Here is a 22,872-nt window from a genome sequence, read left to right on the forward strand (position 1 = left end):
TAGAGTTGGGTGTGGGTAAGCACATATGTGCCACAAGGGAAAGATGCTGAAGATAAAACTAGAAATAAAAAAGACTGGTGAGGGAGCAAGTTGTGAAGGCTCTGTATTCTGAGGAGTTTGAACTATAGCTTGTAAACACTATAAGGTGTTAATGTGTTTGCTTAATATTTATTCTCAAGATCTATCTTTTTTTAGAGAAAGTATTAGCTAGTCAAATAAACATGTGTATTTTAACAGGGCCACAGTATCCAAGGAAGTAACTCCGATGATGAGGGTTCCAAGTACAGTGGATATTCTATGTTCCTTTACCTTCCTCCATTCTATGGACTTCAGTCAATCGCCCTTCTCCTTTAATGATAGTTCTGATCATATTGCAATTATTTCATCCTCTCTTCACTCTCCTTTTACTTTTTTTATATCTTTTTTAATTACTTTTTTTATAATTTACAATGTCCAGCCACTACCCCACACTAAATGAGTTTGCCACCCATCTAACACATATATCCTCATACACTGCTGTGATCAGCCAGGGTGATTTCACTTCTTACTTCACTGAGGGGATAGAGAGTAGATTCTCAAATTTGCTCCAAAGCCAGTAGTCATACATAGCTCGTCTTTTCTGGATCTTTTGTCTGTAAATACCCTCTAGTCTCATCCAGCCTTGTGCACTCAGACAAATTCAAATTGGCTTTTGGGCATTTCCTTTCTTTCTTTTCTCACTACCATCCCCTATCTTAAGTTCCCATCACCATGTACCTAGATTATTGTGAAAGTCTCCTAACTTCTATTTCTATTTCAAAACTATCCTGTCTTCAGTTCATAACTTACATTGCAGCCAGTTACATCATTCTATAACACAGATGTGATTCACTCAACTCTAATACCCTTTAGAGATCTCTCACTGCCTGAAGAAAACATTTAAATTCTTTGTATTGGCTTTGAGAGCCCTCTTTTTAAAGTTGACTCACCTTGCCAATCTTATCAACCCCTACATTGCCCCTTACTTCAGAAAGAGAACACCAAACACAATTTAATTTCTATGTCTTTCTTCACATTGTTCTTGACTCTGAGATGACTTTCACACTGCTCTTTGTCTAGTATAATATTCCTCTTCCTCTAAGACCCAATTCATGCTGCATCCTATGTGAAGCCTTCTCTGAGCCCTGGTGCTAACAGTTCTTTCCTCTACACTCCTGATACACTTGATGTGAGCACTCATCTCCTCTGCTTTATGTAATAAATGTGGTCATGTCTGTATGCTCCCATAAAACTGAGCTCCCTGAGGGCTCTCTGATAGTCTTGCTCATCTTTGTGTACCCCATAAAGCCTAGCACAGTGCCTAATAGAAAAAGCTCTATAATCTTCTAACGGAATTCAACTGCTTTGGGCAAGAGAGACAGGGTCATTTAGGGTCCTTCACACCACAGCTTTCAGACAGCCATATTCTTCAATTAGACACAAGGCTGGCCCTCAGACCAGACTAGCAACTTATTTATAAAGAAGTTTAACACTTTATCTCGTCAGTAGTAGCTTCTAGAAAAAAATATATTACCTTCTGCAGGAAGTTTTAAATGGTTCCGCTTCTTGTCCATAGATGAAGCTAGAAAAATATTCAGAGAAAAGTAAATTTTAGGCACTTAAATGGAATGGAATCCACTAGTTCTCCACAAAAACTTATGTAAACATGTTAGAAAATAAGTTAATCATAACTGAATAACATTAAAAGCCTTACAAACCAGAAATTAGAATTAGTCCATCATTAAATGGAAAAATATGTTAACATTTGAAAAGTACATTCATAAGTTATTAATCAGTATTTCTTATTTATGAGGTACTTTGTTTGGTGCTTGACAACTATTTTGCAAAGGGTGACCCTGCCCCCACCCCTTCTGCAGCCATCCCCGGATTAAAGTTGTTTGGTTCAGTGTTGGATACTTCACTCAGCTGGACAAATCAGAGTACTTTCTCGAGAATTCTGGAACCAGAACTGAGAAGAATAATTTATCCCTCTTCTTTCCCCATTTTTCCTACTATAATGGTTAATTTTATGTATTGACTTAGCTAGGACACAGTTCTCAGATATTGAGTCAAACATTATTCTAGATGTTTCTATGAAGATATTTTTAGATGAGATTAACATTTAAATAAGTAGACTTTGAGTAAAGCAAATTACCCTTCGTAATGTGGGTGGGCTTCACCCAATAAGTCAAAGGCAGAAAGGCAGCTCTGCCAGTAGACCACCTTCAGACTCAAACTGCAACTCTTCCCTGGGTCTCCAGGCTGCTCACCCACTCTGCAGATTTTGGACTTGCCAAGCCCCAACAATCTCGTGAGACAATTCCTTAAAACAATTCCTTAAAATCTCTCTCTCTCTCTCTCTCTCTCTCTCTCTCTCTCTCTCTCTCTCTCTCTCTCTCTCTCTCTCTCTCTCTCTCTCTCTCTCTCTCTCTCTCTCTCAACACACACACACACACACACACACACATCCTATTGTTCTGTTTCTCTGAGGAACCCTGATTAATGCATCTATCTTGGGAAGAATGAAGCAGAAGCAGAAGCAGAGAGACAGACAGACAGATAGACAGACAGAAATGACAATCTTTATCTAGCTGAAATTTCCAATTCCATAGTTCCTGAGACCTAATGCATTCCTTCTCTTGGGTTCTACAGAGTTTCTGATAATCAAAGTAGTCTTAATTTACTTTGAGTTTAGTTTCTGAAAAACTCTGTTTTGTAGTATTGTTTTTTAAAAAACAATGATTTTAAAATACTATTTATAATTTTAAGGCATAAAAATGTTCTTCCTCTGAGTTTATAAGACCACCGTTCGTGTGAGCCTTCCATTATAAAAATATATTTCTTGCTCTCCTATTCTAATTTTGCATGCAGTTCTACTACATTAAAAAAAATAAACAAAGACATTCAGTAAAGGCCTTAGAAATGAGCAGCAAATAGATCTCTGAAATAATTTGACTTTTCTAGGCAGCTAACTGTTATTGGCTTAGGTGAGAAGGAAGGTGAAGAGTGAGATTCTATTATATTTAGTCCATATTGGGCTCAAGAATCTGTTCTAGTAGCAGATAAAAAGTCAGAGCTGACCTCAGAAGGTTTACCCAGATCTAGATTTTCAAGCTCTAAAAATCATAGCTCTCACAATAGCTTAGCCTTTCCAGACCTCTTCCATCCTAACACAATCCAGCTTTCAAGTGTTCTAGGGTCTGTCGGTCTCTTCCATTGTCAAATTGACCACAACCAAGACTGAGAGTTTATAACAGAAGGAAATTTAGGATATGGGTACTTTGTGATGGTATTGTTGAAGTTTTCATTTGGAAACATTGAGAGGAAAATTTAAAGTTTTATTAGGAATAAGAGGTGGAAGTAAGGTGGGGTAGGAGTACTGGAAGGGAAAAATCAGGGTCTACAAATATTTCTATGAAGGGCCAAAAAGTAAACATTAGAGGCTTTGCAGTCCATATAGTCTGCGTTGCAAGTATTCAACTTTGCCATTGCATCTAGAAAGCAGTAATAGATAATACTTAAATAATGAGTGTGGCCTTATTCCAATGAAATTTTATTTACAAAAATATGCAGTTAATGAGATTTTGCTCATGGGCCATAGTTTGCTGACTCATGATTTAAAGTATAGTGATTTGTTTGCTCTAATTTCTTGTATTTACCATAATTAAAAACAATAAATACCTATTGGGTAGTCTATTTTTTCCTGCTTACTTTGCCTTAAAAATAAACTAAATTCCTACTAACAACTCCAAGTTTTCCCACAAGTAAAATAAATTTCCTATTTTGTTTTTATTATAAATAGCAACTCCATTCCCTCCTTCCTTCCTTCCCTCCTTCTCTCCTTCCTTTCTTCCTTCTTTCTTTTCCTTACTTTAAGTGAAGTGTGGCAAGTATTGAGGGTACCCAATAGGATTCTGATGAATAAGAAAATTACAATGTGCCCTGCTCCATTCCCAGTTAAAGTAGTTGACTAGTGATCAAGAGATGGTAGCCATGAAGACAAAGGTTACTTTAGCAGATAAGGGCTTTCCTTTGTGGGCATTTTGGCCTCTGCAACCATGAGACCTGCTCTCTATTTTTAAAAGTATAGTCTATTTCCAATGGAAAGTTTGAAGAACTCAGCCCCAATTGATGCCTTTAAGGAGATATTTAAAGGCTTTTCTTCTATCTTTTGAATTTTATGTCATATGCCCTATAGATATTATTACTTTTAGTGACAACGCAAATAATTTTCATGCTCTAAACTGTTAAATTGTTGCCATTTCAGTGGATTCTCATTTTAGAAAACTTGTCTGGGAATATTGGCAACTTGACCATATTAGTACTTATCAAATATAACTAAATAAGTGTCCAGATACTACAAGATTCTGTTAGAAGAGCCTGGTTTTACAATAAGTGGTGTCTTTATAAATGACTTAAATAATGTCTTCAAGTATTTGAGTTTCAGTGATCTCCTAGTGAGTTAGAATGTAAAAGAGACCTTCTGCTTAATAATTTTTCAGTGAATGGAGACCCAAGGAGAAATCTCTCAAATCAAGTACCAAATTCTCCTACAATCAAGCAAAAATCCACCTCCTTCCAAAAACTACCTTGAGAATCAGTAAATCGGGAAAATCAGTAAATTATCTTTACAACTTCTCATATCAGAGATAAAACTCATGAGTTAGAATGTACTCTTAGGTGTACAAAAATTGTTTTTAGAAGAATAAAAGATTTATGCTTATTTTTTCAAATATTATTCTAATTATTTTTAAAATACTGGATTTTTTTTTAAACTTTGTTAATTGCTAATATGTGAGTTTTATTATCTCGATTGGCAGCTAGTTGCTATAGAATTTCATATCAATAGAAAGTGTGTCCTTCTTACTCAGTCCTGCTGGAAGCTTTGTATACACGAAAGTAGTACAACAAATATTTAAAGCTTCTGATCAATGGTCCTGAGTTTTTCTTTAATTTCTTCATATGAAACCAAGTTTTCTTTTAAATTTAGAAAGATTATAGTTTTACATTGTTAACATCAAAAATCTAATTTAACTCTTTCACATTGTACATATATACATAATATACATATATAGACTGAAACAAATATGAATTGTGTTTTTAAAACATATTTACAGTAGAAAAGTAACTTAATTACTCATTATATTCACTTCCTTATAAATAATATATATAACAGTAAACTTGATCACTGAAAGCCAGAATCTGAAATCAAGGTTTTAGCAGGGCCATATTGCTTCCGAAGACTCTAGGGAAAAATCCTTCCTTGTTTCTTCCAGTTTTTGGTCACTGCCAACAATCCTTGGTGTTCCTTGATTTGTAGGTGTACCATTTCAATCTCTGCCTCCCTCTTCACATGACCTTCTCTCCTGTGTCTCTTAAGGATGCTAGTCATTGAATTTAGGACCCACTCTAATTCAGGATGATCACATCTCAAGAACCTTAACCTATTTACATCTTTGAAGAGTCTTTTTCCAAATACAGTGACATTCATAAGTTCCAGGTGGACATATCTTTTGGGGGGACCACCATTTAACCCACTACATTCATGTATTATCCCCACACCTCAGATTTATAGTTTATACAATTATTTTACTTATTTTATTCTGTAGATGGCTGTAAATATAGTTTATTCTGTAATTTTTCTAGGTAGTGAGTAATTGAATGTAATTAAAAGAGATATTTATTAAGTCCAAGAATGCATTTTGATATCATTGGAATTATTTTTACATTAAGTATTCAACGTAAGAAATATCACAGAAATAACAATTTAAAATATAAGGAAAAAGTTAACTGTAATGCAAACAAAATTTTAAGAGACAGTAGGGCTGGGTGGTAGGGCACAAAAAATAAACCACTAACATCTGCTAAGACCTATTTTTTAAAGTTTTTTATAAGGTAATAACATGTTTCCAAAATTGAATAAAAAATATTTTGGAAATTGATTTGTTTACTGATCACATTTTTGAAATGAGTACTAAATAAGCAAAAATAATTTCAGAATGAAAAATTTACCAACACTCTTAAACTTAAGCAGTATTTTCTTTAGAGAATTTTAGACAATACACACTATAAATGCATATAAGACTATTTAAAATTCTAAAACGTAAAAATTATACAAATATCAAGCACTCTCCTAGTAGAATTATCATTAAAAGATGAGCATTACCCAAACTGCAATTATCCTTGCCCATGTTCTGCGTTGAGCTGCTTACTGTAACAGAATCATCTACTTCTGTGCTTATGCACTCTGAAATAGGGTGGAGAGAGAAATATGTATTAGTATACCTGACTCCTAGTTAATTGCCAATGAAAATTCAAATTATGACAAGCAAGCAAAATTCTCAAAAAATTTTGCCCCAGTATAAACTTTTGACCCAATCTTCCTGCCTTTTTGTCATACCTTTACTTTAGGCCCAGAATGTCCCTTGCCACCTTCCTGTCTTCATATTCAAATCTAAGTATTTCTTCTCCCTGGCTTATATGTATTTAGTCTGTCTCTGTGGAAGACAGGGTTTTCCTATTTGTTACAGACTTTTTAGGCACCAGTGAGTAGGTAGAAAAGGTTTAGAAGCACTATGTTAACTAGATGCTGGTATGGAACTAAAAAGGATTTTCCTAAGCATTGTTGAAATCACATCATATATACAACTTATCTATTAACTTCAAATTTTATAGGGCAAGCTCTAAGTGAGAATTGCTAATAAATATATTTTGAATAGCAACTACTTGGCAAAGCACTTACTAGGCATAGAAACATCATAATAAAAAATATCTCTTCTCTCCAAGAGCTAAAGTTCAGGAAAGGAAACAACTATGTAAGCAAACATACTGTAAAGTTTTCAGAGTGATGATAAAAGTATGCATAATGTCCAAAAGCTAAAAAGAAGTGATGCTTAATTCTAAGAGAGCAGAGGTAAAAGAAGACTCCCTGCAACAGATGATATCTGAACTGGATCTTAGTAGATTGAGAGTTTTCCGGGAAGGTGGAAGGAAAAAGAAAATTGCACACACAGAAAGAATGGTTTTCACATGAGGTTTTCAAAGAACTACAAATAGTTCAGTATTGCCATAAAATGAGAAGAATTGGGTGTTTGATTAGCGTTGAGGCTGGATATTGGCAGGCTCTAACTATGGAAGGTAAAAAACTAGAAAGTGTTCACAACGAAGCAATATACTTCTAGTGCATCTACAGTTAGTGGACCTGAGCAGCAGAGAAACATTTAGGGTAAAATTTAATGCACAGTATTTTTCTGGAGAAATTTTGAATCTAATGTTTCTCTTAGTTGCCATCTTCTGTAATAAAATGCTATTTTAAAATAATAATTTTTGAGCACTTACGCTAGTAACAGATTTTTAGTAATTTGCATACTGACAGGAGTTATTATCTTCAAACCATTGTATATGTTTTGTGGGATAAATCAAAGGAGTTAATATGTTGGCATCATTCAATTTTGCAGTGTGGAAGAAAAGATACAGATGTAAAAATGAATAAGTTTAAGTAAAACCTCTGAGTTCTGAATTTGAGTCAAAAGTATCGGTATTGACTCATAATGTACTTTATTTTTAAAAATGCATCTTTCAAAAAGCTGCTGCTAAGTTTTGGGATAATTCATCACATTGCAATAGATAATTACTAACATAGCTACCAACTGCATTAACCTAATTGATATTTTTAGAACTCTTTACCCAACGACTGCAGAATACACATTCTTTGCAAGTTCACATGGTATATTCATCAAGTTAGACCACATTCCGTGCCATAAAGCAAGTCTCAAAAAACTTTTAAAAACCGAAATCGTACAAAAATGTAATCATATTAAAACAGAATTAAATTGGAAACCAATAACAATAAGACATTTAAGAAAACCCCAACTATTTGGAAATTAAACATGTTTCTAAATAATCATTTGATCAAAGAGAAACCTAAAAGGAAATTAGACAATATTTTGAACTGAATAACAGTAAAAATAAAATATATCAACTTTGTGATATACAGCTAAAGCAATGCTTATAGGAAAATTAAAATTTTAAATGTTATTTGGAAAAGAAGTATCTAAAACCCACCCAAAGGAGCTAAAAACAAAATAAAAAGACAAAATAAAAGAGGAGCTAAAAACAAACAAACAAAAAATAGAATAATAATGGTAAGAGCAAAAATCATTAAAATAAAAAACAAGCAAGACAGACATTAACAAAATCAAAAGTTGGTGTTTTGAAAAGATCTTCAATCTTTATAAGCCAATAACTAGATTTATCAAGAAAAAAAAAACAGAGAAATCAATTCTCTAATATCAAGAATGGAATAAGAAACATTAATATAGATACTATATTCATGAAAAAAATAAAAGAAAATTAACTATTTTATGCTAATCAAATTCAATAACTTAGATGAAATGGACAAATTCATTGAAAAATAGCTTTGAAAGCCTATTTTGAATTAAACGAATAATCCAAAGAGCCTTATAGCTATTAAAGAAATTGTATTTTATTTAATAAAAATTTTCCTACCAAACTGGCTTCACTGACAAATTTAAGCAAACATTTAAAGAAGTAATATCAGTTCTACAAACAAACTCCTTCAGATAATAGACAAGGAGGGAACAATTCCCTCCTCATTTTATGAAGGTAGAATTAACCATATGCCAAATCCAGATAAACCCATTACAAATAAGAAAAACAACAGACCAAGAACCCTTATAAACATAAGACACAAAAAAATTTACAAAAGAGTAGCAAATTAAATCTAACACTATATAGAAAGAATAATACATGATCATATAGCATTTCTCTCAGGAATGCAGGTTGATTGAACACTTAAAAATCAATGAAATTCCCAATGTCAAGAGAATAAAAGAGAGAAAAAAGTGACCAATTCAACAGATGTAGTAGAAAAAGCACTTGACAAAATTTAACATTCATTTATGATTTTTAAAACTCTAGAAATAGAAAGAAACTTCCTAAAACTGTTAAAGGACATCTATGAAAATCCTATAGCTAAATCATGCTTAATAATGAAATATTTCCCCTCTGAAATCAGGAACAAAGCAAGAATGTCTGCTCTAACTACTTCTTTTCAATATTACTAGAGGTTGTAGCCATTGAAATAAAGCAAGGAGAAAAAAGGCATATAGATCAGAAACAAAGACATAAAACTATTTGCTGATGACATGATTATTAGGAATCTACAAAACAAATCCCAGAACTAATTGAATATAGCAAGGTCATAGTATAAAATGCTAATTATATTTTAAAACAATTATATTTTTATATTCTAGCAGCAAACAATTGAAAAATAAAATTTAAAAACAAACAATTCCATTTACAATAGTAGGGAAAAAACTTGAGGAATAAATTTAACAAAAGATGTGCAAGGTCTGTACACTGAAAACTATAAAACACTACTGAGATAAATTAAAGAATACCTATATAGGGGAGATAAATACCTTGTTCTTGGACAGAATGACTCAAAATTGTTAAGAGATCAGTTCTCAAATTGGTCTACAGATTCAATACAGTCTTAATCAAAATCTGATAGTATTTTCCATAAAACTTGGGAAGCTGATTCTGAAATTTATATGGGAATGTAAACCTAGACCAGCCAAAGCAATGTTTTAAAAAACACAGATAACATTGGAAGATTTATGCTACCTAATTTCAAACTTTATCCTAAAGCTGCAGTAATCAAAGCAGTCTGCCATTAGCTGAAGACACATACTTCAATGGAACAGAACAGAGAGCCTAGAAATAGACTCACACACATATGATCTATGATTTTTGACAAAGATGTTAAGGTAATTTAAAGGAAAAGTGAAGTCTTTTCAATAGTTGATCATGAAATAATTGAATATCCATATAATAAAAAAGAACTTCAACCCTTACTTAACACTATACACAAAAATTACCTTAAAGTATATTATCAACTTTAATGTAAAAGCTAAGACTGTAATACTTCTAGAAGAAAACATAGGAGAGAATCTGTGACTTTGGCATATACAAAAAGGTTTTTTAGAATACAAAAAGAACAAACAATGAAATAAAATTTGATAAAATAGATATTATCAAAAATTAAAAACCTTTGCTCTTTGAAAAATATTTAGATAATAAAAAGGCAAACCATAGACTGGAAGAAAATATTCACAACACATGTATCGGATAAGAGACTGCTAGGTAGAATATGTGAAGAATTTTCACAATTAGATAACTTTTAAAGTCAATTTAAAAAAATTTTTTTAAATAGACAAATGACTGAACATTTAACACAAGGAAAGATATTCAAATGGCCAATAAATACATGAAAAAAATGTTTAAAAATAGTAATCATAAATAATATATAAATTTAAGTCACAGTGAGATAATGTAAGCATAGCTAAAACTAAAAAGACTGATACTATGTATCAGCAAAAATGTGAAGCAATTGAAACTCTTATACATCACCAATGGGGATGTAAAATAAATGTAACTACACTGAAAATTTTCTGGTAGTTTATTCAAAAGTCAAACATCTGCCCATCATACAACCTAGCAATTTCAATCCTAGGTATTTACCCAAGAGAAATGAAAACATATGGCCATACAAAAATTTGTGCATGAAGTTCATAGCAATTTCATTCACAATAGCCAAAAGCTAGAAACAAACCAAATGCCTATCATTAGATAAATGGATAAATTATCCAGACAATGAAAACTACTCAGCAACAAAAAGAAACACACAGCAATGATGAATCTCAAATTATTCCATTGAGTGAATCACATAACTGCATAAAAGAGTACTACTAACATAAAATGCTAACTAGTCTATAGTAACAAATAATAGATCAGTGGATGCCTACAGACAGGGATGAAGGCAAGGATGGATGCAAAGATACACGAAGGAATATTTTGGGAATAATGGAAACGTTTTGTATCTTGTTTGTGGTAATGATTCACAGGATATATACAACTGTCAAAACTCATCAATTCATATCGCTTGAATAAATGCAGTTAATTGTACATAAATTATTACTCGATTTAATTAAAAATAACATCAGAAACATCTGATTTTAATACATGTAACATTAGGACATACATCCACACAAATAAACACAAAACAAAATACAAATGAAAACCCTTGACACTGAAAAAAAAACTTTTCCATTTAAGTCAAAATCATTAGTAGAAGACTGTTTTTGTGATTTTACTACTAATGAAATCTCTTACTCACTTTGAGCACTAGAAGTTTCCTTTCCCAAATGTCATTGTCATATACCTGAGCAAGCACATACCACCCACACAATAGACATTCTCTAGGCATGACTGTGCAAACCTATACTCCCAAGACTTCCTCCGGTGAGGGGGAAAAAGTTTCTCAGAAAGAGCACATGGTTTTCTTGTGATGTGAAACACTTTTTATCTTTTGTAAAATCCCATGCTCTGCTGCACTCTACTGACTAACAAAGTTAGAGATAGGCATTTCTGATATTTCACCATTTCTAATAAAAATCCCTAATTCGGTAACTGTTTTTAAACCAAAATAGAACATAAATTACGCCATACTTAAAAAGTTAATATCGCCACTTAGATTTATTTATTATTTCTAGTGTATGGAGATAGGAAACAAAAAAAGTTACAGATATCCTGCCCTTTCATTCATTTGCATGTTTGGAGGAGAATACAAACAAACGAGAAAAGAGTCTGATAAAATCAATTTTAAGCTAAAAGCATACTTAAATTGGGACAAAACTGTAACATAAAACATTTGGCTATGACCATATAGCTGCAAAAGAGAATAATGTGGAAGAGTTGTATTTTTACATTTTTAAAAAATATTTCTCTCCAGAACTTGAGGCCTCTGTGCTGGTACTGAATTAATTAGAAGTCATTCTTATTGCTTATTATGTTCTTCACATCTTTATTTATCATCTCTATTGTTATTTATCATTTATTGAACTTACTACTTAAAAAAAATGAAACAGAATGCATTGAAATCTGAAAATATCCTGATATTTTACATAAGGAAAATCAAATGATAGAATTAATTCATTCTTCATTTGATGTTTCAAACTTTCAAACTTCAAAACTCTGCAAGTTATTACAACTAATACAGAGCTAGACCATTGTGAATTAAGCAATGGCTGGAAGATATAAGGGATAAGTTCTGCTTCTTCTTCCCTGAATCATTTTAGATAATTAAATTAATTTATGTGTTCTAGTTCCCACTACGAAACATAGACTATCATTCTTACTTAACAAGTAAGGAATAACTCATACAAGATATTCAAAGAACATTACAAACTGAGGTTTTAAACACAGTAAAAATGAAGCAGTGTATCTCTCCTGAAGATCCAAGGCTTCATTTAAAATGAATGCAACTATGAGACTGAGATCTTAATCACACAAAGGCCCTGAAGTTCAAATTACATTGTCAGAACAACTTTTATTTAGCTAAACTGAGCACATAGCTTTTTCTAATCACCAGTGTGGTAAAGTCAATACAGTATAGAAAACTTTACTACAACTTTCTGGCTCCAGAAAGCTTAAAGTATCAACCTAACATTTTAGTTAGTGAATGTTTGCACTGCATTTTTTAAAACGGCATATTGTGGATGCAGGTTAGACATAAAAGTATTATTTCCTGACAGCTTTCAGAGTTATGAAAGGATTCAAGCACAAAGTTGTGTAAATAAATCATCTCCTTTTTCAGAGGTCCTTAAAAAAAGATGAATTGTCATCCAGATAGGCTAATTATATTTCTGCCTCTAATGCAGTGGTTCTCACATTGTAAACTGGGAACTAGTGAAAGTTAATGATAGTCAGCCAGCATATCCATACATTTTGTAACTTTTGAGGAAAGGAGCCTAATTTATAATTTTATTTCTTACGTCTGAGTAAAAAGTAATATCATCCTATAGGAATAATTGAAATCATCACCAATTTTCCCCCAAATTCTGTTATGTTCTAAATAGCAAACAGGAATGATTGGAATAAGAGATCATGGAAGTTTTTTTATCTCTACTAAAGCTACCTGAAGACTAGTGCATTAATTTAATGATAAATGTTGGAAGTAAAGGAAATGTTCTCTTTTCTGCCTTCTAAGGTGATGATCAGTCTCTCACTAGTAGTTTTCATTTATATGGCACTTGAGTGACCATCTATCACATATATTAGAGCTTTTGGACTGGTGAGGGCAAATGAAAGCTATCTTAGTATTCATTTATTCAGTTGCAATAGCTAGGCACTCAATAAATACCTTTTTATCACGTAGCTTTTATTCTAATGGGAACAATACATATTAATCAAACAATGAAATACAATCATTATGTAAAATTACAATAGCAACAAATGAAACATATGGAAAATGTACCTTGTGTAACTTATTCTAGTACTGAGTTAGTTCCCAACGTTCTTCCTTCCCGATACTCACATCTTTATAAAATTCCCTCCTCTTGAGTGTGACCTGGACTTACTAACTCACTATTAACAAACAGAATATAGAAGTAATGGATGTCAATGCCGAGATTAAGTTATAAAAAAACTATGGCTCCTATTCTGGTGTGCTCTTTCTCTCTCACTCATGGGTCTCTGTGAGAAAATAAGTATTTGTTTTGTGGCAATATTTCATGTAACCGTGAGTAATTAATACAAGATCCAATGGGCGAGATGCCATTAAGAAAGCAAGAGAGAAAGAGAGAACAACATTCCAAATAAAAGTTACTATTATGTGCAGAAGACATGTGTCTAGAAGGACTACAGGAAATACTGGGAATCTGAATAAAGACTAGAGTGAGAAAAGATAATCTCAGCTTTTGCTATTAGTCTAGTCTCACATAATAATTTCGATATTTTTTTCCCTGAGACTACATATTTTTCTGTGATGGAGAACAGAAAATAAAAACAAATGTTTGCCTTTTTAGTGATTTAAAATTTAAATTTAAATTTAAAGCTTTCTCCTTCATATGTCTTATAGCTTAATATTTCAATTATCATGAATTCGTGTTTCCGAAAAAGAAAGAAACAAAAATGCAAAACGTGAGATTTCTTATTTTAAATCATTTTTGTTATTCTTGTGCCAGAATTTTTCTAGGAAAGAAAACTATTTTCAAACATCTGAAATTCTAGGATAAAAATTATATTAGTGAGCAACAACTACCAAACAAACTTAGATGAATCTCAAACATAATACTGAGTAAATGAAAGCAGTTATAAAATAATATATACAACATGATTTCATTTACGTACAATACAACAAAAGGCAAAACGAATTTGATTGTTGCGGGCTGCATACCTGCATAGTAAAATGTAAAGAAAATCAGGGAATGATTATCTCCCAAAGAGAACGATTGTCCCAAGAGATGATGGCTACCTTTAGAGCAAAAGTTGGGGTATAATCAGGGAAGAATAGGCAATCGTCTATTTCTTAATTTACATAGACAGTCACTGTATAATTGTTCTTTGAAATGTATGAATATCATACACTCTGAAATATATATTATATATGTTAGTATAAAAGAAAATTAAAATAATAAGTACTTAAACACTAGAAGCACAATTCACATTTTTTTAATATAACAATGTCAACAATCGATCCTGGTATCATGGCATATATTCATGTTCTTACACTTTTATTTATGAAAGTGATTTACATTTTTAAAGACATTAATTTATTAGCAGACAACAGTTAATTGAGTGTTCAGTAAACAAAATATTGAGTGGAATCCCAAAGTTTCAGCAGACAAAAATAGAAAAAATCACCAAAATTAGAATAAGAAAATCAACTGATTTTTTTGGCTCTTCCATTGCTTCATCTACACTTATAGAAAATTAGTACCTAATAAAAGTGGCCATTGAAATTTATAAAGGGAAGGATGATTATTTATATCATTAATAAGTGGTATTAGAACTAGCTAGCCATTTGAAAAAAATAAAATAAAATAAAATGAGATTCCTATCTTACTTCTCACACAAAAATAAATAAAATGAATCAAAGATTTACATATAAGCAAATAAATAGGTAAATAAATAAATACTAGAAGAATATAGGTAATTTTATTTTTATCTTAAACATGAGATAGGGTGACTAACATCTTGATTTGCCTGGGACTGAGGGTTTTCTGGGAACACAAGACATTCAGTGTTCTGTAAACCAGAAAAGTCCCAGGTAATTGGAACAGTTGCTACCTTAAGTGAAGAAACCTTTGTAACCTGGTATAAAACTTGGAAACCATAAAAGAAAACACTGAAAATTTTGACTGTAGAATTTAAAACCTCTGCAGGGGAAAAAAAAATGCATAAAATAATGTTCACAAGCAAAAATTTGTGGACTATTCACAAGAGTTAAGATAAACAAAAGGCTGCTTTCCACCAAAAAATATACAGAGAACATATAAACCAATAAAAAAAACGATATGGACAACCCAATTGAAAAAATGGGCAAAAGATATGAAAGGCTGAAAGAAGATTAGACTAAGTAATACATCTAAAAAGAGTAAGCAATTTCTTAAAAATGACATAGCTTAATGGGTAGAATTAAATCTCATGACATACCATTAAAACAAACAAAGTCATATATAAGAATCTAGAATTGAAGGAAAAAGGAGTGAGATTTTATTGGGAAAGTGAAAAAAAAAAAGAACATTCAGTGCATGAATGAAAGTTAGAAAACAAAAAGGTTTTTAATAATACAATACATTCAATCTCAATGTCCAAGACAATATAACTAACCAAATCAATATCAACTGGTAAAAGCACACTGATATTAAAATTATGGATTTGAACAAAATTCTACTTCTTTTATGGCAAAGTAAGGCTCCACATATAATAACTATAAATTCTGGACAAAATATAAGAACTATTTAAAGACACTGCAGAGTGGAAAAAGCAAGACGATTCTTGAGAAGTTTCAATCTTTGAAAGAAGGAAATGGATCAGGTGTGGGGTATGGGTTCCTATTTTTTTCCCCATTTTGACTGTTTTAGTCTTAGAGAAGGTTGCAGTTGGCACCACACCGAACAGCTAAAAAACTCTAATAGAAAACGCACAGTTTTCTGAAGAATAAGAGGACAAATTTGGGGGCAACCTTGGTCTCTGGAAATTGAAAGAAAGAAAGATAGAGAGAAAGAGGCAGAAATTCTGTGTGTAAATTCTACCAACTGCTCTCTGGCTGACCCTAAACCACACATGGTAGGGTACACTTGAAGCTGACTAGCTAAAGGTGAAAGCACTGAGATTTAAAGCACTATCCATAAGACAGAGTTTGAAGTTTGAGTTCAACAAAGTTAAATGCTTTCTGGAAAAAAAAAATCAACAGAGCAATATAATAAATTGCAGAATCTCTATGATGTAGTATTCAAATAAAATTGCTCAATATTCAGAGAACTAGAAAAATGTGGCCCATTCTTAGGAGAAAAAGACATTAAAGGGATATGAAATTCAAGGTGACCCAGACGTAGGAATTAACAAAGATCTTAAAGCAGATGTTAAATTATGTTCAGTGATGTAAAGGAAAATATTCTCACAATTAATTTTTTAAAAAATCAGAAAAATCTCAACAGAAAAAAATAAACTAAAAAAGAAATCATAAAATCGAAAATATAATATCGGAAATAAAATATTCAGATGAATGGACCTAATACATGAATAAAGATGAGACAGGAAATTGTTAGCAAAATTGAAATATCAATAAAAATTATCCACTCTAAATAAAAGAGAAAAAATTTTTAAAAAGAAAAAACATAATAGTCACAGAGACCTGTGATGAAGTAGCAAAAGTCCTTCGAACATATGTATAATCTGGATTCTAAAAGAAGAGGAGAGACAAAGTTAGAAGAAAATTTATTTGAAGAAATAGTGATTAAAATTTTCCTAAAATTTCTAAAAAACATAAATTTACAGATTCAAGAATCTCGGTAATCCCCCAAGCAGGATAAATATGAAAATAACCATACTTACACACATTTTATGTCTAAAAACAACAATAAAGAAAAAATCTTGAAAGAGAAAATAAAAAATGACAAATTATATTAAGGGAAGTGATGATCTGAGTATCTGCTGCTCTCTCACCAGAAATGATAAGACAACATTTTTAAAGTGCTAGAAAATAAAACCCAGAATTCTATATCCAGCAAAAATGTAGGTCAAGAATGAGGCATATTTAGATAAAAGAAAACTAAGAGAACTTCTCACAGGCAGGTCTACACCACTAATGATAATAAAAGAAATTATTTAGGCTGATGGGAAATAATAATACTAAACAAACTCAGAAATATGGAAGGAATAAAGAGAAGTAGAAACGGCAGCTATGGTCAAGGAATGACTTCTTTGCTCTTACTACTAGGAACACTACTGTCAGACAGCCTTTAGTTCTCAGCATCTTCAGGAATCATCTCAATTACTTTGTCCAAAGCAGACCGTTCTCAGGACATCCCATACCCAATGAATGACTGAGATGAATGTATAAAGGCCCCGCCAGGTTGATTCAGTGCAGGGCCTCTCTAAGGCCATTCTAACTCCACAGCTCCCCATGGCTATCTGATGAGGGTCTCAAGAGTTGAGACTGCAGATAAACATCTCCCTCTGAAAATTTGCCCTTCCTTCCAGATGTTTCTTCCAAGTGTCCTCCCTAATAAACATTCTCTACTCTAAACTCTTTCTCAGAGTCTAATTTCTGGAGAGCCTGCAACAGCATCAACAACTCAAAGGAACAGATATTTTTAAAGAAAATGGTTTGCTTCTAAAATCTTATAGTCATGTTTTTGGTATTTTTCTACCCTGCTTCCTTAAACATAAATAGGATTTTGTTCTTAAGATGGTTTCCAGGTTTGGGAGGCAGACAAGTCATATAAACTAATTTAGCTAAGAAAATCTCAAAATTGTTTGTTCATTGTTAATGCGTAAATAATGTGTTACTTCATAGAAACAGTTAGCTGATTGTGACTCTTACATGAGTTTTGTTATACAGTCCAAAGCTTTTTCATAACCTCAGGTCTGCTTCCTAATCCCAGTCAGGAGTTATCAAATGTGTGTCAGTGATAGCAAAGAGGAAGAGGAAAAGTATATCGATGATTACTGAATGTTAGTCATTATGCAGACTGATTTTTCAGATACAACATGAAACCAAATGATAACTGAGTTATTTTATTCCCTAGCACCATCAACTGAAATATTCATGACCTTATTGGGAGGCAACTTATCTACTGTGGAGCTCTCTCATCTCCTTATGCCTATTCTCAATTTATTAACATCCCTATATTTAACTTCTCATCTTACTTCTCAATTTCAGAGGTTTCCTTCTTCTTACTTAAGTTTAAGAACTCTATCTATATCCCAGATTGTCTTTCTTCCCAGCTCTTCTCAGATCTTGCTTTCCATTACTGAGAAGAGAGAGAGAGAGAGAAAGAGAGAGAGAGAGAGAGAGAGAAATAATTATCACTCCTAGGACTCAATTACAAAAATCTCTAGTACCTAATTTACTACATTTATCTCTGTGAGTACTCTCTTTGTGAGATCCTCCACTCCGCGAATGATTCACAAACCCTGGACTGTGCTATACTTCCAAGAACCTATAGGAATTTTCCTCCTAGTTGTTCCCCCTCACTGTACTAAATTTAACATCTTCCTCTGCAAAGAAACTTCCCTTCTCAGCCACCAATGTCTCACAGCAGAATCATAGGACTTCCTAAAATGGAAACCCAAGGGTAGGAGCTCTTCTCTCCTGCTTCAAAATAAATCTTTTACCAAGTGTCACTCCCACTGAACAGAAAACTGCTGTCATATTATTCTCAAAAATTATTGTTTTATTATATTATTTTCCTGTTCACAATACAACAGATGGCTCCTCAATGTTTACTGCACAGTATCCAAGTTCCTCTGTTTAGCTATCAAGGGCCCCTGAGATTCAACCTTATTTCCTATGATCATGTAACACTATTTCCATTCCATCAAGCTTAGAATTCTTTCTCTCCTCAAATCACTCTGCCTTTGTTCACACTGCATATCCCCTCCTCCCGATTTGTATCTGTGCCTTTCCTCATCAATCCAAATCTATCATTCAAGGCCCAGCTCGAGACCCATCTCTTCTATAAAGCCTGTGACAACTCTAACCCACCATAATTTCTCCCATTTGGAGATTTTTACTAGAGTCATGGACAATTTCAAGACCGAATGATTTAAAATTTTCTCTTAAATTGTCATCTTAGCTTGATTCCCCTAATTTAGATTGCTAATAACTTTTAGGCACTATTCACATGCACACACAGACTCCTCCATGCACACTCAGTGTTCTTAATAAAGATTTCTGATTAATTTCTTAAAGATGGATATTTAGAGAAAACACACTTAAGAATTACTACAATATGTAAATTAGCAACTATCACAAACTAGAAAAAGAAGAGAGGGCTGAAATTAATAAGGACAAACACCTTTTACTTTCACAATTGCTTTTAATCTCTTTTTCCATCTTTTGTGAACCTGCTGAAGCTAACTAAACAGTCTTGTCTCGATTTTTATCTCTTCTTGTTACTGCCTGCCCCCTAGTGGAAGACAATGACAAATGGTCAAAATTAGCCCAAGGAAGAAAAAAAAGAGTAGTGGATTCCTTTTCAATAATTCGTAATATCAATATCAGTGACTTTTGTAAAAGATAGATCATATTGATTGGAATAGCAAAATATAATTTGAACACAGGAAAAACTAGAAGATAAGTGGCTAAAATAAGGAGGCAGTGGTGTGGAGGGAAAGGAATGCTAAGAAGGCAGACCAGGCACAGGGTTGTGAGTTTGCTCTGCAGTAGACAACTTAGGGTGTTTTAATTATTCCCCTCAGCTCTTTTCCCAATAAACTTTGTCTACCGACTACCACATTGCTTGAATTTATAAGCAAATTAGTAAAGAAAAAGGTGAATAGATTTTTTTTTTAATGTTATGTTTTACATTGAAATCACTAACTCCCTTGCCCCTTTGTTAATTTATCTTTGTATATTAAAGTGAGTTATTTCTATTTGGCAGTATGAATAACAAAGTGGTACTAGAGGCATAAATTTATGCCCCAAGTAGTTTGCTTCTCATTATTCTAAATGATTTCATGGTGAATTTATCATGCCAAATCACAGCATATAAAGTAATTTGCTTTTTTATATCTTGATTCTAAACATTTAGATAATTTTACAATTATACAAGCACAGACCTTAGAGATTTGATGTATGTAGTGTCTCCTAAATGTAATTAGAAATAGTTTTAAAATTCAAAATTATTGATTATGTTTTCCTAAAAGTCATAGTGCAATTTGACATAAATACTCCTTGCTTACCTGGCTTCTCTGACAAGTTGGGCCCTCCACAGGTTTCTATAAGAGCTTTCTACAAGATCTCAACTACTGAAAGATTCAAATTACTTGATTTTTTTTTTTTTTTAATGAGTAAATAGTCCATTAAGTTTATAACCCAGTACTGGTTTAACTTTTTTTCAGTGGTGTTATAAATAGTGGTGCTCCTTAATGAAAAGCATAATAGCTAAATATCGAGGGAAATTATCTATTCAAATGTTTAGTGATGCTTATAGATGTGAGGGGATGTGACTCTGCCATGTACTAGTAGTGTTGGACAAATCATTTCATCTGTCTAAGCTTCAGTTTCTACCTTTGTAAAATGGAGAAATGTCTTCCGTGCCTCCTTCACTGGGTTACTGTGCAGATCAAAGGAAAAAAGTGTGTGAAAATTTTGCATAGGTACAGTGACAGAGTATGGTTATTTTGTGTGTCACCAGCAAGATTATCATACGGAAAACAGACTTTTTGCTGTAAGATAGGCATTTTCAAGTTATTCATTTGAGAAAAAATACATTTTCTTCTTTTAATTCTAAAATTAAAAAAAATTAAACCAACTACATCGCTTCCTTGCCACTGCTTCCATCTACTTAAAGTGAAACCTGAAAACTCCTTCGCACATCGACTACCAACCCTCTACTCTCTATAGTGAAACCAGGACACCCCCACAGTAGTCCCAAGATCTCTACAACACCCACAGGGACCTAGACGTTGAAGAGTGTGTCCCCCAGCACAGAAAGTGTCTTTTACAGGATACACATTTTAAAAATAAATAACACATATATCACAAATGCACCTCCAAACTGTGAGTATATTTTAAAAAGCACCTGGTTGTAGAAAGTTATAGAAAGCTATTGACTTTCCTAATTTATACTGCTAACAACATTGACCTAAATGTGTCAGAATTATTATTTAATTTTTTTATAAAGAGATAAGAAGATAAAGAGAAGCCAGATGACTTAGACTGCTATTAGAAATTATTTAACTTATTCTGCCTCATTCAAAAAAGGGGGGGAGGGGAAAATAAGATAGTGGCAGTGAAGCAAATCATAGAAATGTGTGTACTTCAGTAGGATTCCAAGTAAAATAAGTAAGACAAAGAGGAAAACCAGGATAATAAAGTGGAACAAATCTAGAAGCAACTTCCCTCCCCGTTCTCTGTGATTGCATTTATCTTATATTGCTCCATAAGAAAGGCAAAGAACGCCCAGGAAAAGCTGAGACCAGGTTTCTCACCAGTCATTCTCCTGTGACTCTCCTAAAGATAATTCTAACTTACCAGCCACTAAGAAGACACTCAAAATCAGTAGTAGCTGTAGGTCAGAAGTTCTCCAAGCACAGGGCATTTCTGTTCTCTTGTTTTCTGCCCTTCACTCAGTACTTCTCCACACAGGTATCAAAGGAGCTGTGGGCATGGTGAGGCTCTTTCTGGTTGACTTCTCTGTGCTGAATCCTCTTAGCCCATCAGCAGTGGGACGCTCCTTTTCTCCTGGCCTCTTCTTTTAACTCTTTTTGTTTTAGCCTGATTAGTAACTTGGAACAGAAGAAACTCTTCTCTGGAACTTGACACAGCATTATATTTCCTGTATGAAGCACAGAAGCAAAGACAGAGGAAGCAGATTGATTGAATTATCTTTCAGCTCATTGGTCCTCCTCTCACTTCTGCTGTGCACAGATAAACTTTACAGTAAGGCATTGACTGTGCCCAAGATTAACGAATTTGTCTAAACTTGGATTGAAAAGCAAACCATGATATTTACCTATTTTTGGTCCATCCCTTTAAACTTTCCAGTCATGATAACTTTTAGAAGCTTTCTCTAGCTTAAAGAGGTGGAAAGCCTCAGTAATAAAGTTTATAATAAAATATTCTCCCTTAAAAATTCTTGCACAAAAGAATTACTGTCTATAATATTTACAACTCTAGAAACATCCTAAGTGCATTACTTTCCTATTGCTACTGTAACGAATTACCACAAATTGAGTGGCTTAAAACAACACAAATGTATCTTGCAATTCCAGAGGTCAGAAGTGCATAATGGATCTTACCAAACTAAAATCAAGGGGCCAGCAGGGCTATGTTCTTCCCAAACACATTGACTTTTCCAGGTTCTAGAGGCCACCAGTATTCCTTGGCTTGTAGCTGCATCTTTTCTAACCTCTGTTCCATTGTCATGTTCTCTGATTGTAACCTTCCTACCTCCCTCTGATAAAAACTCTTGTGATTATATTGGACTACCCAGATAATCCAGGATAATCACCTCATCTCAAAATCCTGAACTTAACCACATCTTCAAAGTCCCTTTTCCCATGTAATTTACCTACTTACAAGTTTCAGAAGTTAGGTCATAGACATCTTGGGGGGCCATTACTCTGTCTATCAAAATTTGGTATTTATTTTCACTTTTGAAGAGTTAGACTGATTATTCGAATCAAATTACAAATAAACACCCATCTTTAGTTATGACAGAGCTGAAATTGAGACTACGAAAAAAAAAAAAAAACCCCTCTGCCTTAATGTGCTAGTTAATATGCATTTAGATTATGGGAAGAAAGAAACTCACA

The 22,872-nt window shown here is 33.0% G+C and overlaps 1 long non-coding RNA gene across 2 annotated transcripts; it reads right to left on the reverse strand.

The window, feature by feature from the left end:
- Nucleotides 1–1,547: 1,547 nt before the first annotated feature.
- Nucleotides 1,548–21,887, reverse strand: LOC112484606. Of its 2 annotated transcripts, none has more exons than XR_003048065.1 (3): nt 21,590–21,887; nt 6,185–6,265; nt 1,548–1,600 (listed from the first exon to the last, which is right to left on the reverse strand). It is a non-coding gene; the product is annotated as an uncharacterized LOC112484606 (long non-coding RNA). The 2 variants fall into 2 exon arrangements; XR_003048066.1 differs by lacking the exon at nt 21,590–21,887 and adding an exon at nt 11,219–11,298.
- Nucleotides 21,888–22,872: the final 985 nt, after the last annotated feature.

This window comes from Pteropus alecto, unplaced genomic scaffold (genome assembly GCF_000325575.1).
Source record: "Pteropus alecto unplaced genomic scaffold, ASM32557v1 scaffold270, whole genome shotgun sequence".
In the NCBI taxonomy this organism is placed as follows: Eukaryota; Metazoa; Chordata; class Mammalia; order Chiroptera; family Pteropodidae; genus Pteropus; species Pteropus alecto.